Source organism: Mus caroli, unplaced genomic scaffold (genome assembly GCF_978045245.1).
Source record: "Mus caroli unplaced genomic scaffold, Mus_caroli_1 scaffold_12, whole genome shotgun sequence".
Classification (NCBI taxonomy): Eukaryota; Metazoa; Chordata; class Mammalia; order Rodentia; family Muridae; genus Mus; species Mus caroli.
In genome coordinates this window covers 25653602-25669675 of record NW_028227267.1, presented here as the reverse complement: position 1 = coordinate 25669675, position 16074 = coordinate 25653602, and the positions used below count along the sequence as shown (strand labels likewise).

Genomic DNA, 16074 nt, shown 5'->3' with positions numbered 1-16074 from the left:
ACATTATGCCCAGCAACCTAAAGGTAGCCAATCCATAGACAAGTGGATAAAGTGTGTGGTAGAGAAGCCAGGGAAGCACTCTTCCTCTTGGAGGCAGAAGAACTCTGACACATGCTATGAAGAGAACAAACCCTAAGGACATTATGTAACTGAGATATGCTAACTGCAAAAAGACACTGTATTACAACATGTATACAAGAAAAAAAAAGAAATAAAGGCAGGAAGAAGGATGGAAATTTCCCAAATGTTGAGGCAGGAAGTAAAGAAATGGGAAGTTATTATGGAATGGATACAAAGTTCAGTTTCACAGAATGAGAAGACTCTGGTAACTGGCTTCCCAACCTTGAGGGTGTGTGTAACACCACACCACCCGTGGAGTGTGCCTGCAACGGTACACTTCATGGTGTGTGTACTTTGGCAGAATTCATGCGGAAAAACACAGCACTAAAATGCAAACTTGATGTGGTATGGAAAGGATTAGGGCTTCACAATGCTGTGGCTTTCCTGTTGTTCTCTTTTGATTTTATGAACCAAATGTTTAAGCCAGAGCTGGTGATGAGAGAGAGACATGATGTCTTTGTGTATCAGTTTTCAAAGCATCTACCAAAGGTGCAGACTACCCAGGGGACATCTGACTCTCTCCCCAAACACCTACCAAGGGAGCATTGGAAGTGAAGAAAGTTAGTTACAGAGCTTCTGGGTGACCCAGACACTGCCTGCATGACGCTTCCTTCACTGACTCCTATGCTTGTCATTAGTTTCTCTCCGGATAGTGGCCAGGCTCTCAGATGTGGAGGGGCAGAGCAGGCAGGGACCCAGGAGACAGAACAAGCAAGACCAGCAAGAGAAAAACTAGGGGCAGGAATAGCTGCACGTTCCCAGCGCTGGTGAGGGAGGTGCCAGATGCACAAAGGTCTCTTTGGACCTGACACTGAGAGCTGCTTTCAGGAGATCCTGGTTGCAACCATTCTTCTCTATAGCCCTGGTCCTGACACACAGTAGGGACCAAGCAAATAGCAGTTTGCAACATACCACAGAGGGGCTCTGCAGATGTTTGCCCAGATGGCCTCCAGAGAAGTCTAGCTTCCCACCTAAGGCCACTTTGGGGATAGGGTCTTCCGGTTCTTATCCAACCAGGCCCAATTTCTGATCGACTTCATTTTTCAGGCTCATTCAGGAAAAACAAAATCCATTAAAGCCTCCTGCTCCCCTGTGAGAGGCACCGAACCCCCATACTAGTGAAATGAGAGCTCTTGAGGGGATAGACTCATTTTATGTATATCAGTGTCTGGCTTATTGGAGGTGCTTAATAAATATTCGATCATAACAATCTTAATTACTGGATTACATCATGTCTGTCTTAGGGTAGGATATAAATAAATAATGCCACTATATTAATGAGCCTTTCGTGGAGAACTGCTCAGCCTGAGCTCCCGCCATGACACAGGGGGTTTTAATAACTTTGGGCAGCTTTCATATTTCACAGGGAGATATCTGCTCACCACAGGAGAACATTGCTGAAGATAACACTTAGTTAGCATCGATATGCTTCCTGTGCATACTCATGTTCAATTCAACGTAGGTCAGAGGTGTTCACGACCGATATCAACTATGGCGACCAGAGCGATGATGATACAGTATCTGCGGAGGGCGAAGGGGAGCCAGTGACATAACAGCCTAAGCCAGGTCCTCCTCAGACAGAGCCCCCAAACCAGCAGCCTTCCGGAAGGTTCTATAGGGGAAGAGAAGGAGTAGTGGTCAGCAGTAAGGGCAGACCCTGTCTGAAGACGTGGCCCCATGAAAGCACCAGCCACTGCTCTATTCAGGAATAACTCCCAGAGGTTTCTCATTCCTCAGTTAAAAGCTGAGTACCACACAGCTATAATCGCACATTTGTAAATGTTACTTGTCGATCTATACTCCCCTATAGACCTGTGACTTCATGGACCTAGTCTGGCTTTGGCTAGTGGTGACATCAGAGGCTAGAGCTGAGAGCCAGTGCTGTTCCCTCTGTGGACACCAAGAGCAGACACGAGTAGGAAAAATCTTGGCCTAGGAGTCACCCATGCCAGGGTGAGATGGCACCAGCCCTTACCCATTACACTCACTATATGAAGCCACCAGCATGCCTGCCTGCATCCCACGACATGTGAAATCCTCACATTGTAGAAGGAACATACTTCAAAGTTATATGTCAGTATTTAGAAGCTTCCAGAAGCAAAGCTAGTCTTGAGGAGATTGAGCCAGAAAGCTAGATATCAACTCGGGGGGGTGGGGGGGTGAGAGTCTGGTGACATGTAAAGCCATTTCTTCTAAGAGCACACATTCTAATTTTGCCCAACTTCAAATGGCAGCTGATCCAGATCCAGTCTTCTGTGCTCTGAAACCAGACAGGAGAATGGGAAGGAAGGTTCTCTAGTGGACTTCAGGACAGGGAGGGCAGCCTCGACAACCTCCGTGTCCCTAAAGGAAGCCCCACATCTCTGACAGCAAGGTGGATGCTCTGAGAGGCTATCTGTGGAGCAGAGCATTCCAGGGCCCCAAAGGCAAAGGTCACCCTACACTGGAGGAACCCTTGACTGGCCCTTGAGAACAAGTAGGAAGCCCATGCGCTCTCATGACACCCCATCTTGCTACACCTCCATTCTAAGAGCCGTCACTCGTCACAGTGAAGTTAGCCACTGGCCCTGTGTGGTTTCAGTCCAGGGAGCCACACAGCGTAAAGACTACAAAGAACCTCCTGTCAGTAGTAGGATCTGTCTTAATTACCCTGCTTCACATCACCTGCATGACATACACAGCATTATTAAACACACACATACATGCACACACACATGCCCAGCTTACAGAACAATATCCGCTGCTTCTGGTTTCAGGTTATCTTTTTATTCAGCACAAGACAACAGAGTACTTGTGACAGATTTGGAGGTAGTGGTGGTGGTGGCTGTTTTATGTGTGTAACACACACATTTTATGCTTTCTTTCTTTACATGCATATGCAGAGTTTTGTATTAGCATACATAGTCCACTCTTGCCTGGTTACGTAACAAGCACACTAAATGATTTTCTCCAGGTTCAGTTTCCTAATTTGGAAGGCCGGCCTCAGACAGTTACTCTCTCCACTTGGACATTTAACTGTTTCTGATGTTTTGTGAGCTTGCCAATAGTTGTAGAGATGTTGGCCTCCCTGAAGCCACTTAGTGTCAGATAACCCCAAGTGAGGTTACCAGACAGCCTGGAGTCTGTGTGACGGGCCAGGCTGGCCCAGGTGTCACCGTCCCTGCCACATGGCTAGAGGAACAGACTCAGCTCTGCCCCATCGTGGTCTGCCTGTGTCTCTGGTTGCCTGATTATCTCTGCTTCCCTGAGCCCTCAAACACCACCTATTTACTCGGATTACCTCGGCTGTGTCCTCCCCGCTTTAGGAATTTCCTTCTCTTCCCTCCCCACTTTAGGAGTTTCCTTCTCTTCCTAATTCAGGGCATTTCAAGTGAATGTATACAAATCTCAGAACGGGCAAAAAAAAAAAAAAAAAAAAAAAAAAAAAAGACCAAATTCCGATCTTTCCTGGACGTTGTGTAACTTTGAAGTCCCAAAGACCACACAGTTCCACTCACAGGTGTTTCTGCGGTTCCCCCTGCAGGCTTCCTGCGACTTTATGCTATCCTCACACCTAGTCTTCCATCACCTTAGTCTTCTGACTGTTTTAGAGAACCTTGTGGGCGTCTGAGGAGCAGCGGTCTATACGTGGTAATTAGTGATCTCCTAGTGGCTTTTAACCCACTGTACACCCTGCCTGCCTTGCTTTACTACTTTGTTAGTCTGCTGCCTCCTCTTACCCCATCATCTCTTTAGGGAAGGCGGGCATTGCTTTTTATCATCGAGCCAAGTCATGGGTTCTATGGGGGCATTTTCATTTATACGGGAAATCAGCCTCTTCAGCTATAGATCTTTCCACGGATCTCCTGCTTTCTCAGGTACGTCTTGCTGCCTGTGACCTTTGACACCACTTAGCTTTAGTCGTTTTCTCTACACTGGGGGTTAAACTAGGTTTAGAGATCTCTTCCAGTGAAAACCAGACGCCTCGGTGTGTTTCCACATGCAGCCTCTGGCTGGCAGCCTCCTGAAAGAGGTTTCACCTGTGTGTGACAGTTCATAATCCTCTATTTCCTCGATCCCTTCTTTAGTGAAACTTCCCTCCCTCGTCCCATGTTGCTCTGGACCATTGGATAATAGTTTATATGTGCAGATCAGGCTATGCCTGTTGCCTTGTCCCATTTTCCAGAAGGGTAAGCTACTTCCTGTGATTGCCAAAGAGAACACAGACGACTGTATGCTTAGCCTTCCCCCCCCCTCCCTGCAGAGTCACTATGAACTGATCACTTTAAACAGATCTGATGTGCTTCTTATTTGCTGATGGTTTCATTCCTAACCGTACACCCACCGCCATTTCCTTCCCCCCATGAGAGCCTCTTCACATGTCCTGGAAGGGTTGGATGGCCTGCCTGTCTTTCTGATATGACAATGTGTTCCAGGATCTTCTTGCATGTTTTCTGGTTTGTTTGTTATTTTCCTAATTTTTTTCTTTTTAAATAAAACAGGGTGATTGAGGCAAAAATCTAAGCATGAATTACGACCATCGCCATTCTGTCTTTCCTAAAAACAGAAATCAAGAGTAATTGCCGATATTCCAGGGAGAGAGGGTGGGGCTTTGCTCAATGTCATTTATTATCATGCTCATCTCCTTTCTCTACTACAAAAAAAAAATGCAATCTTTCGTTCTAATGGCGTCAGCATGCCTTGGTGGCTTTTACCTCTATGTACACGTGTGTTCCTAAGAATAGCTTAGGATTTTATTTTATATTTGATTTGTTAGGCCAAATCACTGTATTTTAAAGCCATATGATGCATTTTCTCCAAGGCACTACCTACACATTAAGCCCATTTATTTCAGTTTTGTTATGTTTGTTCATTTGGTTGTCGGGACTAGGAACAGAACTCGGGAGCACTTCATGCTAGGGAGATACTCTACATCTAAGTCGAATCCTGAGCACTCCCATTTGTTTCCATTAATGAAACAAGTCGTTCCTTAGTTTTCAGTATCTGGGGTGTGTGTGTATGTGTGTGTGTGTGTGTGTGTGTGTGTGTGTGTGTGTGTGTGTTGGATTTTAATTCCACAAAGTATTTTCATGGCTTCAAGACAAGGGTGCCCAAGAAGAAAGGGCAGATCCAGAGGATTCTAACTCCAATCCTCTCCCTGCATCCTGTGCCCTTTCTTCCCCACAGATAACCTTGTTTCTGGTTCTTGTCTACTTATGACTTTCTTTTCCAACAAAAATAAAGTATATTCATTTGTAGCCCCTCCTTGAATAGATAGTAAATGCACTGTGCCCACAGTTCTCTCCCGTATCCTCGGGATTACAAGCTACGAGACAGAGAGGGACCCTTTCCCCTTTCCACAACTGTGTAGTGCTCCACAGCAGAAGACGGCGTCAGATCTCATTACAGATGGTTGTGAGCTGCCATGTGGTTGCTGGAATTTGAATCCAGGATCTCCAGAAGATCAATCAGTGCTCTTAACCACTGAGCCATCTCTCCAGCCCCCCAAAGCAGTCTTATTATGACAAAATAATGTCATGATCTCACATGTCAAGCCATGATTCTATTCCATGTAAATGCATGTTCCATCTCTTAGATGCTTGCAGAGCTCTGGAAGTACCAAGTTGAGGAAAAATCAGGTTATGTGCTTAGACTTGATCAGCTGTTAGCATCCTGGAAAGAAGTTCCTTAAATCTCTAAGGCCAAACCTGCAAAGCTGGTAGTTTGGCTTGGCTATAAACAAACACTCCTGGTGCTTCACAAGCACACTGCAGAGCCTGCAGAGATGAGAACAAAGATCAGTTCAAAGTGCTCTAAGCAGACACCTACAAGGCTCAGATGCAAGCAAGAGATTCGAACAACCCTATCACTCTAGAAATGGGTGAAGGAGCAGTGGCTTTTCTCTCCCTACAGCTGCAGAAGGGAACCAAAATGCCTGTGGGGATAGCCTGTGCTCCTCTGCAGTTTGCACTCCATTTCTCAACTCCTGCAGCCAGGCTTCTCTAGCGAATCCCCCCACAGCCTCTGCATTGGAAGAGTGTTTATTTTAGGAAGGCTCTGTTTTCCTGGGTATAAAAGGGATACACCCCAGGGGAAACGGGGTCCCTTCTTGAAATCTTGAATTAGAACCACTGCAGACTGAGAAAGCAAGATATTCTCCATATCTTAATCCACCTCCGGATGAATCAGTCTGATGGGAATAGGTGGAAGTCTGTGACCCAGAGATGAGCTGGCCCAGCACTGGGCACGCAGATACAGTGTAAGTCGCACAGGTCATTTCACATCTCCTGAGAGCTTGACAAGTGGAAACAAATGTACAAAATAATATTTAATAACTCGTTAAATTTGTTGTTTGACAGTTTCATACATGATGATAGTGCAGGCTGGCTATGGTTACCATGGCTACAGTGGCCATTCTGGTCATGGTTACCATGATCCCTCTCTCCCACCCCAACTACTTACTGTCCACTTCCTCTTCCCTACAGGTCCCTTCTCCTCATTTATGTCTTTCTGTTTTGAACTCACTGAGTTTAGCCAGGGCCACCTGTGTGGCCCTGAAGTTGGAGCTACCCACTAGAGCCTGGCTCGGCAGGGTGTGTGCAGCTGAAGACAAGGGCTGCCCCTCTGCAAGAATCCATCAGAAGCTAGTCGCTCGCTCAGCAAAGAGGAATAGAGTCCCATGAACCCTCCATCCCACTTCCATGATTGACAGTTGTCAGGACCAATTGTGTATGGGCCTGTAAGCTCAGGTTTTCACTGGCTACATGGAAACAAAGTCTAATGATATGTTTTATTAAACCAAATCAGGTTCCCCAGTTTACAATGAGGTTATGGTCCACCAAGCACATGGTAAGTTGAAGTCCTCAGTTGAAAATTCATCAGATGCAAAGCAACACCTTAGCAGAGCACACACTGTCGAGCGAGTTGCTCCCTTCATGGATGGTACAGCTTCTTGTCTCTGCCCAGCATCACCAGAACTCTAAGGCTAGACACCGCCAGCCTAGAAACAGTCAACATTCATACTGTGAGGCTGACCACCAGACACATGCCACTTTATCATTGACATAAAATGGGAAATCTCATACAGGACCAGTGTAAGTTGTAGATCATCTATACGATCATCCCAACATGTGAATGATACAGGACATGATTGAAGTGTTTGTGTGTCTTGGGATTACTAAGTCACACACACACACACACACACACTTCACAGTCTTTCACTGTTAAGTCCTTACCAAGGAACACCAAAGGTTAAGCCTCAAGGGGGCTATCTTACCCTTAAGCCAAGATTTCCCTCCATCAACTAGGACACCCCCCAACTGTATCCAGACAGGAAGAACAGCAGCCCCATGGAAATGTCCTCAGCCACCAGGGTGTGTGAGCTGCATCCAGATTGTAAGCTACTAATGAAGCACTCCTTTTAAGTTCAGCTCTTGGTGCCAGACACTGAACTAGCATAAGCAGTCAGCGTCCCTCTGTGTACACACGGATCTCATATTTCCAAAAGAGCACTATGGTTTGGATCTGAGATGTGCCACAGAGGCTCATGTTTTGAGCATTCTACCCGAGCTGTTCAGTATGTCTCAACCTTGCCCTGACTCCTGTGCTAGGGATTAAACTTGGGGCCTCATGGATGCTAGGCATGTTCACTAAACGAAATCACCAGCCTTCCTTTAATTTATGCTTTGTTTTAATTTTGAGACAGTAGCTCATGGAGTTGCTCAAGCTAGCCTTGAACTCACCCAGCAGCAAGCCCAGATGCGGAATGACTCTGAAGGCTATGGAGCCTATGGAACTAGTAGCAATAGTTCACTAAGGGCAGTGGAAGTGTCTGACTTTCTTCCCTCTTCCTCTTGAAGCTCCGGGATAGCAAACAGCTCATGGGATGGAGCAAAAGGCTGAGCTCAAGGATATGTGGTGTGTGGCTCACTAGTGTAAGAACATTGAATGGTAGGAGGTACGGTATAAGTGTTCTGTATGTACTGGCTAGCTTTTACATTTTATTATCAAGCCAGGAAGATGCACCAGGCTCCCAAAGACATTGACAGGAATGATTCCCAAAGAAATCTTAGTGCTGGCCAAAAAAAAAAAAAAAAAAAGTCACCCATGTCCAGGTCACAAGGGTAGATGTGAGTGCCAAAAACAAACTATAGAAGCCATTGTGCAAGGCCCTTGTTCCCAGACTTTAACCATGTTTAATTAACACAGTCACGGCACAGGTTGAAGTTACTGTAAGATGAAGCTAGCGATCATCACGTGCATCAGGGACACAGCTCGGCCATTTTTGCTCCCACCATTAAGCAGATAGTTTTCCCCTACTATGAGCTGTCATTGCAGGGATGGGACATGGTAACACACTGTCTGAGGACAACTTTATTTATGTTCCTGGTGGACGGACAAGCAAGCCTTGTTTTTCTAGACCATTCAAAGCACGGTGGCTCACATAGCACCCATGAGTCTACATTTAGAATGGTGTCTTCATTCACATTCTTTCCATGCAGCTCATGGCTCCTGGGCTGGAAGACAGTGGTCACTTCTTCTTGGCCAGACCCCAGGAATCATGCCAGCTCTGGGCTATGCAGACCCTGTGTTCTTGATCCAAAGCCCAACTGTTGTCTTTGCTGGGGGTGCTCTGTGTCAGTGTGCCCGCAGTAACTAATTAAGATGTGGGATCCATAGCTTTTGGAAGATGGAAGCTTTTCCTGGGGCAGGTGGATTCCGGGGTGCTCAGCTGTGGTCTGGTTAGCGTGCTCAGAGGTTCTTGCTAGAAAGATGTTTCTTTCCCAGCATTGTTGACAAAGCTGCCTGTCACTCCTGGCCCCCCTGAAGGTTCCCCTGGTCTCTTGTCAGTCAGCCACTGCCTCGGAGCACCGGTCACTGTTTCTGTGATCCCAAAGCAGACATGAGGTCATGCTTGCCACCTGTGAGCCATTAAGAGTGACACTGAGAGGGCAGGAAAGAGAACTGGGAAGTCAGAGGCCACAATGAACCCTTCAGCTCTTGTTGCTCACCCAAGACAAATTCCACAGATAATGAGGTTTAGCAATCGGTGTCGTCTAATGTTGGGAGGCAGTGACTCTGGCCTTGCACAAGTGACAAAGGACTGACTATGAATTGCTTTGTGTGTGTAATGAGGAAGAGCAATCAGTAAAATATCAAATCTGTGGTTGCCTCTGGTATTGCTTAATAGAAAGTTCTGGGTTTTTTTTAAAAAGTAAGTTGGCCTAAGATTTATTTAAAGGAAACAAATAAATGATAACCTACATGGTTTAGAATGTCACAAAAAAATCATAAAAACCTTGCTAATACTTGAAGATCTTAACAATTTACCGTCATGTTTCTATCTTCGTTCCTTTGACCTTTAACCCCACAGAGAAACAGGCATTCTTTCCAGTTTAAACATAGGTCGAACTGAGATTTAGCAAGGAAGGGTGTTTAGCTAACGGAATCAAGGTCCCCCGAGTCTCTGTGATGTTTTCACTCCCACTTCAAGTTGGTTGCTGTCTTGGGTGGGATGGATAACACTGAAAGGTTCACTGTGAGTCTACATCAAACCATCTCCGTGTGCTGAGCCAGGAAAGTAGAGCCGAGCCCGCCTTGAGGGCCTGATGTTCACAGACTAAGGTTCAAGACTAGGACAGAGGTGGCTGTCCTTGAGGTGCCCACAAAGTCAGGACAGGCAGTTCACAAATAGACCCAGAGGTATAGTACTCTGCAGGGCTCCCCTAGGGCATTGAGTCATGGATCTGGCCAGACTGGACAGCTTGAATCACTCAGGCCACAGACCAAGGGAGCATAAAAGGAGGCTTTGGTCAAAAGAGAAGACATTCTTGCATTGAATCTTGACAGCAAGGGAGCTTTGTCAGGACCATCTTGAGAGGGGTGAGGAGAGCAACTGGGAGCTAACACAGCAGAGGCTGAAAAGAAAAAGGTTATTGAGGGCCATTTAAGGGTAGGGAAGATGACCCCAGGCCAACCTAGGAAGCAGCTAGAGAGAAGGCAGGTGTGAGCTTATCTTGGGACTTTGGGGGTGGAAGTGGGAGTCCTTCCTAGAGAAGGAGAGGGAAGCCCTGAGCTGTTAGGAAAGATTTGTCATTGGTAGTGAGGTTTTGGAAACACCAGGGCCAAGTTATCGAGTGGACACTTACCTTGCATCTTCCCTGACAATTTCACATCCTTTTGCACGTCTCTCCTTGAAAGGACCAGCCTTCCCCCCCAGCCTGTGGCTGGCCAGATTATCTTGCTCCAAAACCATGGCAGAGTATAGCTCCTTACTCGAGGAATGCGGGCTGTGGTTGTCCAGAGCCGATGATGAAACAGGCTATTTCTGCTCTGGGACATCAGCAGGCCTCCGGCACTGGCTCCAAGGCGTACACTATCATGTTCCTAGCGTTTCTTAAGACAAATGTTTTCCTTCCCATCTTGAGATATTTTTATTCGAATCTAGGTTCTGGGATAGCCTTAGGAATCATTCTGAGCTGAGGCTGGAATCGTGGTGAGGGTCCATCCAGCTAATCAGCAAACAATTTTCACTTCCCAAGTTATCTATTACTCGTGGCTGATCTGGATGTAAAAATAGCCTCTGGGGCTGTTTGTTTAATCTGACTGTTACTTGACACCACGCGGGTGTTGCTGCAGAGCCGACTGTTTGCCTCTTCTCCACCAAGAGCACCGTTAGGTTTCCCCAGGCCAGTCTCTGCCTGGGTAAGCTTCTGAGACTTCCACGTCTAGCAGTTTCTGGCCACTGATTTTTTTGCCCAAGTGGGAAACCTGGTGAGACTTGGGCAGTCTGAGTGCTGAATCGTCTTTCCTCTCCTCTCTGGGCAGCCTGGCTAAAGGGGAAGAAGTTTGGGCAACTGGGCAGTGCCGTGTACCCTCCAGATTCCGGGAAGGCCCGTGGAACCCGCAGCTGGGACGCACGCACGGGAGACGGGAGACGGAAGACAGAAGGTACAGTCTGCACGGCTGAGGGAGTCTCAAGGCGGCGGTGGAAGGGTGTTGGCTCCGGGAGGGGTCTAAGTGTGAAGGTGTGCAGCATGGTGTCTGCGGGGTAAGGGCACACTGAGTGCTTGGGGTCTTAGAGGCCAAGTGTGTCTTGTGGGCCATGAACAGAACGATTTAGAGCATACATGTGTGACTCTGTCCTCCCGTGGACCTGTCCGGGCGCTCGGTTCCTCCGGCAGAGTGAACACATGCTTGTGGCTACGTCTGATCCTCTCATTGCTAGATGAGACCACCAGGGCAGGGCCCCAGGTTCTACAGCATAGTTGAAGGGGGAGACTCCTTTGTCACTCTCGGCTGTAACAGGGAGAGGCACTGGCCATGGGGACACTTTCTGCCATTCTAACTTACAAGCTTTGAAAACACGTGGGTCTCCAACACAAAGCCCTCAGCAGACTGCCTGTCCTCATGAACCCCAGGGAGCCCAGCCAGAACCCACAAGTCAGACTGGCCCAATCGAAAGCCATCCTTTTTTTTTTCTAATACAGAAGAACCGGTAAGTGATGAGAACACTTTTGAATATGAGTATATGAAAATGTAATAGAATCAAGAAATATTATTTAGCGCTTTAGAATACCTCCGTAAAAACAGGAATCAGATGTGCATGTTAAAGAACGTCTCCTTCTCCAGCATTTGGAAACAGTGATGCCCTGTGACTGGGAGCCTGGATTTGTAAATAAAGCTTCGTTGGCGCACAGCCCAGCACGTTCATTTGCATTCAGCCAGGCTGCTTTTACACACCTGCCCAGACCATACAGCGTGCAAAACTGAAATCAACCATGTGATCTTTTACGGAACAAGGTTGTTGGCTGCTTGTGGGCCACGTGCTCTCAGAGCCGTGTAGAGTTTTAATCCACACTTACACCCACAGCAACACAGTTCGTGCAAGCGAGTCTAATTAGGTTCAAAACAAACACACAAAAAGACATGAAAGTAAGAAGTGTGAAGCACCAAGTTGGCGAAAGGGGATAGCAGGGATGGAAGAGGAATGAGATGATGTAGTGGGGGTGGAACTAATCAAAATATACTATATGTTCTCAAAGGATTAAAAAAAACAGATTTAGAAAGAAAGGAAAAAGAAAATCCTAGGACGGGGCCCTCATGGCCAGCAGCACCCGGGCTCTGAAGCCTCCTCCCCTAGGCCTGCTTCCCAGTTCTGGATCACAAGGGAAGTGCTCAGTTTTGCCCTGTGGGGTTGAGGGTTACCTTAGCCATAGAGACACCAGTCCTGTGGAGCATCCGTGTGGCCAGCCGAGCAGAGTAGATTGTGCTTATTTCGGAGTTTATAAATAGCCATCTCCGGGTGACCCGAGTCCAACCTGTGTCTGCCTCTAGGTCTCTGGGCAGAGGAAGTGTGCCTGCTTTTTTGGATGACCCAAGGCTGGTAGGGATGGGAGCAAACGCTCACATTTAAAGAGGAAGTGGCCCGATAAAACGCTGGCTCACTGGGGCAGAAAGACCAGAGTCTACCGGGATACCAGGCAGCAGGAGCTGTGAGGAGGCACAGGAAAGGCAGCCTCTTGGCCTCAGAGGAAGAGCCCAGCTCCTTGGCTGGCGGCCTTTTCTCAGTGAGTGTCCGTGCTTCCTGCATCTCTGCTCTTGATCCGGACTACCAGGGGGAAACCCGGTGTTCTGAAATAGCTTACGCCTCCAGTCACTGCCTGTCTCAGTAACTGAGCCCTGCTGGTGACACCAAGGTTAGGCTGCCTTGCTTACTGCCTTTTGGGGATTTAGTCTGTCTCCCAGGGTTACTGGAGAGGAGTGGGGGGCTTTAAGAGAACATCTCTGAGGAATGGTTCCCAGGGCTGGTGTTCCTCAGTGAGATCCAAGTAGGCTAGAGTGTGTCTTGACTTTGTTTCTGTTGGAAGATGTAACCCCATTTTACCAAATCTAACCAGTCCATAGCCCTGGTGAGCCCATGGATTTTTGTTTGTTTGTTGTTCTTGCTTGTTGTTTTTAAAACATAAACCAGTCCTGAACTCAGAATCCTCTGTCTTTAACTTCCAAAGTGCCAGGTTCCGAGGGTACAGGAGTATGGCACTGTGCCCTGCCCATCTTGGGTTTCATTTAGTTAGCAGAGAAAAAACTCCGAGGGCCTCTTGGCCTATGGTTGATTCCCAGGGGCCTGCATGACAGGAGCTGATGGGAGTGGCTGGAGGGGGAGCCAAGGGATCAATGGAGGACAGAGATCAGGCCCCACCAGGGAACTTGTGGAGTACATGCCAGTGCTGAGCACATCACACAGTGAGCCGCAGTATCCGCGTGAACGTAGCCGTATATGGGACTAGTACAGTATGAGGAGTGCACAGCCTCCTGGAGTCAGGGGAAGGCAGAGCATGCTCTTGGCTTGAGGACCAGCCTCCGGTGGCGGATGGATCTGCAGTGGAGCAAAACGTGTTCTGATCTGGGCCTGAGTAAGCCGACCTTAGAGGAATCTGACAGCAGAAGAGTTTGAAGAACCCACAAGCATCAGTGCTTCTCTCAGGACTTGGGAGAGTGTTCTCACGCCGCCCTCTGAGGTCCGGCTCAGACGGGATGTGAGAAAGGACAACATCCAGGATGGGCTCCCAGACATGCTTCCCGGGGTTCACGCTCAGCTCCAGTGGGAGCCGCCGGCTCTTGGCAATATACTGCAGTCGGTTGTTGTTGTGGTTATTGTTGTCGTCTTTGGTTTGGGGGTTTGGTTTGGTTGGGGGCGGGGGTTGTTTGTTTGTTTGTTTGTTTGAGAGGTCCCTTTCTTCTGCAACTGCACAGTGAGGTGGAGAGACAGATAACACCTCGGCCATTTCCCATCTTAAAGCCTTTGCCCAAAGGAAGGCAGGAAGGCTGGGCCTCGTCAATGCATCTAGGAGCAGTGTTCCCAAGGCTCCTCAGATCTTTTCCCAGCCCCTCTGCCATGACTGGAAGCTGCTCTCACAGCTGGTACTGCCTAGCCTCACCTTTGAGGGGCAAGTGACATTGGAGCAGCCCCTTAGCTGGCTATCCTGAGACTACCAGGCCACATGCAGCAATGTGTTTTGGGGTGGGGGTAGGGGGGGTCAAAACCTTGGCACTGGCAGCTCTAACAAGTGAGGCCTGGCCCCCTGTCCTCAATGGGCCATTGGTAGCTCTAACAAGCTAGGCCTGCCCCCCTGTCCTCAATGGGCCAACTAAAGAAACAAGTTCTGGTGAATAGAAGAGATTTAGTCAAATGTGGCCACATTGAAAAGAGGAACAAAGAGGCCCGGTGATCTTCAAAGCCATATTTAGGAATTCTGATATGAAGTTTAAGTTTAAACATTATGTGCATGCCCAGCTAGCTCTGTCAGTAGAACAAGAGACTCCTAAGTTTAGAGAAGAGGTTTAAAACCATTGACTGGTCATTGTTGCTCTCTCCTCTAAGGCAGTCTAAGTTGTCATAACTGTGTAAAATCTCCCTGAGAGACCAGATCTTCCTCTGGCTGGCACTAGATTCCTGGGGGAAAATATCAACTCCCTGGGAACCTTTGTTTCAACATTCTGATAGCCAAGAAAGGGCAGAAGTGTCTTTCTCTTTAGAATATCTTTGTTCCTGCCTGAATCATTACAACACACACACACACACACACACACCAGTCTGCCTTCGTCTGACTCTTACAGGAGGTAGAGCCCAAGTACTGCAGAAGACAAAGGTCAGAGCTCAAATACACAAGGCTATACCCAGTCCTCAGTTTCCACACCACAACTTCCATTCAGTGGAGCTAGCTACATGTTACCAACAGACAAGACCTTAATATGTCTGGATTTATTGTTGAGGTCACTCAGCATCGTAAGTCTTGGGATCCCCTTCATAGAGGCAGACATTGAGGCTTAGAGAGGTTAATAAACTTGCCCAAGGATGCACAGCTAACAAGGGGTGGAAGAACCCAACCAGAGCAGGCCAGCAGAAGAAGTCTATTCAAGACCAAGAGACGCCTCTGAAGTCTTGCTCAGCCCCAGGCCAGTGGAGGAGGTCTCTGTCACTGCTGTCCTGATCCATCAGAGTCAGGGTTAAGAGTAGACCCGAACTTGAGCTACACACCCAGGCCACATTGCATCCTGTGGTGAGAATCCCTGTGTACTGAATCCTCACTCCATACAAATCTCTTGGTGCTCTTTGCTTTCTACCTGTTCTTTTCACAATCTCTCAGGGGGTTGAGGGTTGCTGCAGTTGAATGGGCAGAGGTCCGGGTGGTGAGGTGGACTGGCCGGGTAACTCATCAAGTGCTCACAGGCCTGGGAGGCAGAAGCACTGGTCAGACAGAGCTATAGGCCTGAAGCTTGATCTCTACCACCTGGCCATGACCTTAAGGGAGTTCTTCAACCTCTCTGAGTCTCCATTTCTCCACCTAAAACTTTTCAGTACCTAACCTGCTAATTGGAACTCCAAACAAGGTCATATATACGAAGTGTGCGGTGAAGATCAGGAGTTAGACAAGTCCAAGGACAGATGGCCAGAAGGTCAGGGAGGCAATTGTCCTCTGAGAGGGCAGGGAAGCCTCTCTGGTACCCTCTCTGCTTCTCTGAAGAGGCAGGGCTTGGGCCAACTCTATCCAACCTGGCAGACTCTGGGTTCTTTCAGGGGTCCCGCTCTTCCTTGTCTGGCTACCTTCTGGGGCTGGAGAGGGGATGGTTGCTGGGTAGTAAACTATTCCTAACATAGCCACATCCTCTCCTGAGGCTGAGAAAGCATCCCCATCTGCATCAGCAAATGCCTGCCGAGAAATGGCGCCGAGGTAACCAAGGTCTGAGGCATGGGACCCTCTCTGTACAGTCTCTACAGAGTCAAAAGTGGTTCCCATGGGTGCCAGGGTGCTGGGGGGTGCCAGCGTGCCAGCACCAAATGAGTCTTAGACAAACAGAAGTTAGTCCAAATTCTGTTGTGTTCTGAAACTATAATCCCTTAAGGGAGTGTTACTGTCTATACTAGATGCTAGAGAGTTGCAGAGTCTTTGAATCTCATGTTTTGGGGCCTGG

General features: G+C 48.0%; 1 protein-coding gene across 2 annotated transcripts in view; it reads left to right on the top strand.

The window, feature by feature from the left end:
• Window positions 1-16074, top strand: part of CUNH10orf71 (chromosome unknown C10orf71 homolog) — a 50021-nt gene that overhangs the window by 11576 nt on the left and 22371 nt on the right. Inside the window, exons 1-2 of one of the 2 annotated variants that reach the window (XM_021181238.3) lie at window positions 10654-10803; window positions 10927-11049. The gene's annotated coding sequence lies outside the window, so the exon portion shown is untranslated. Of the gene's footprint in view, window positions 1-10653; window positions 10804-10926; window positions 11050-16074 lie in introns of those variants that run through there. The other variant, XM_029469342.2, reaches the window with a different exon arrangement.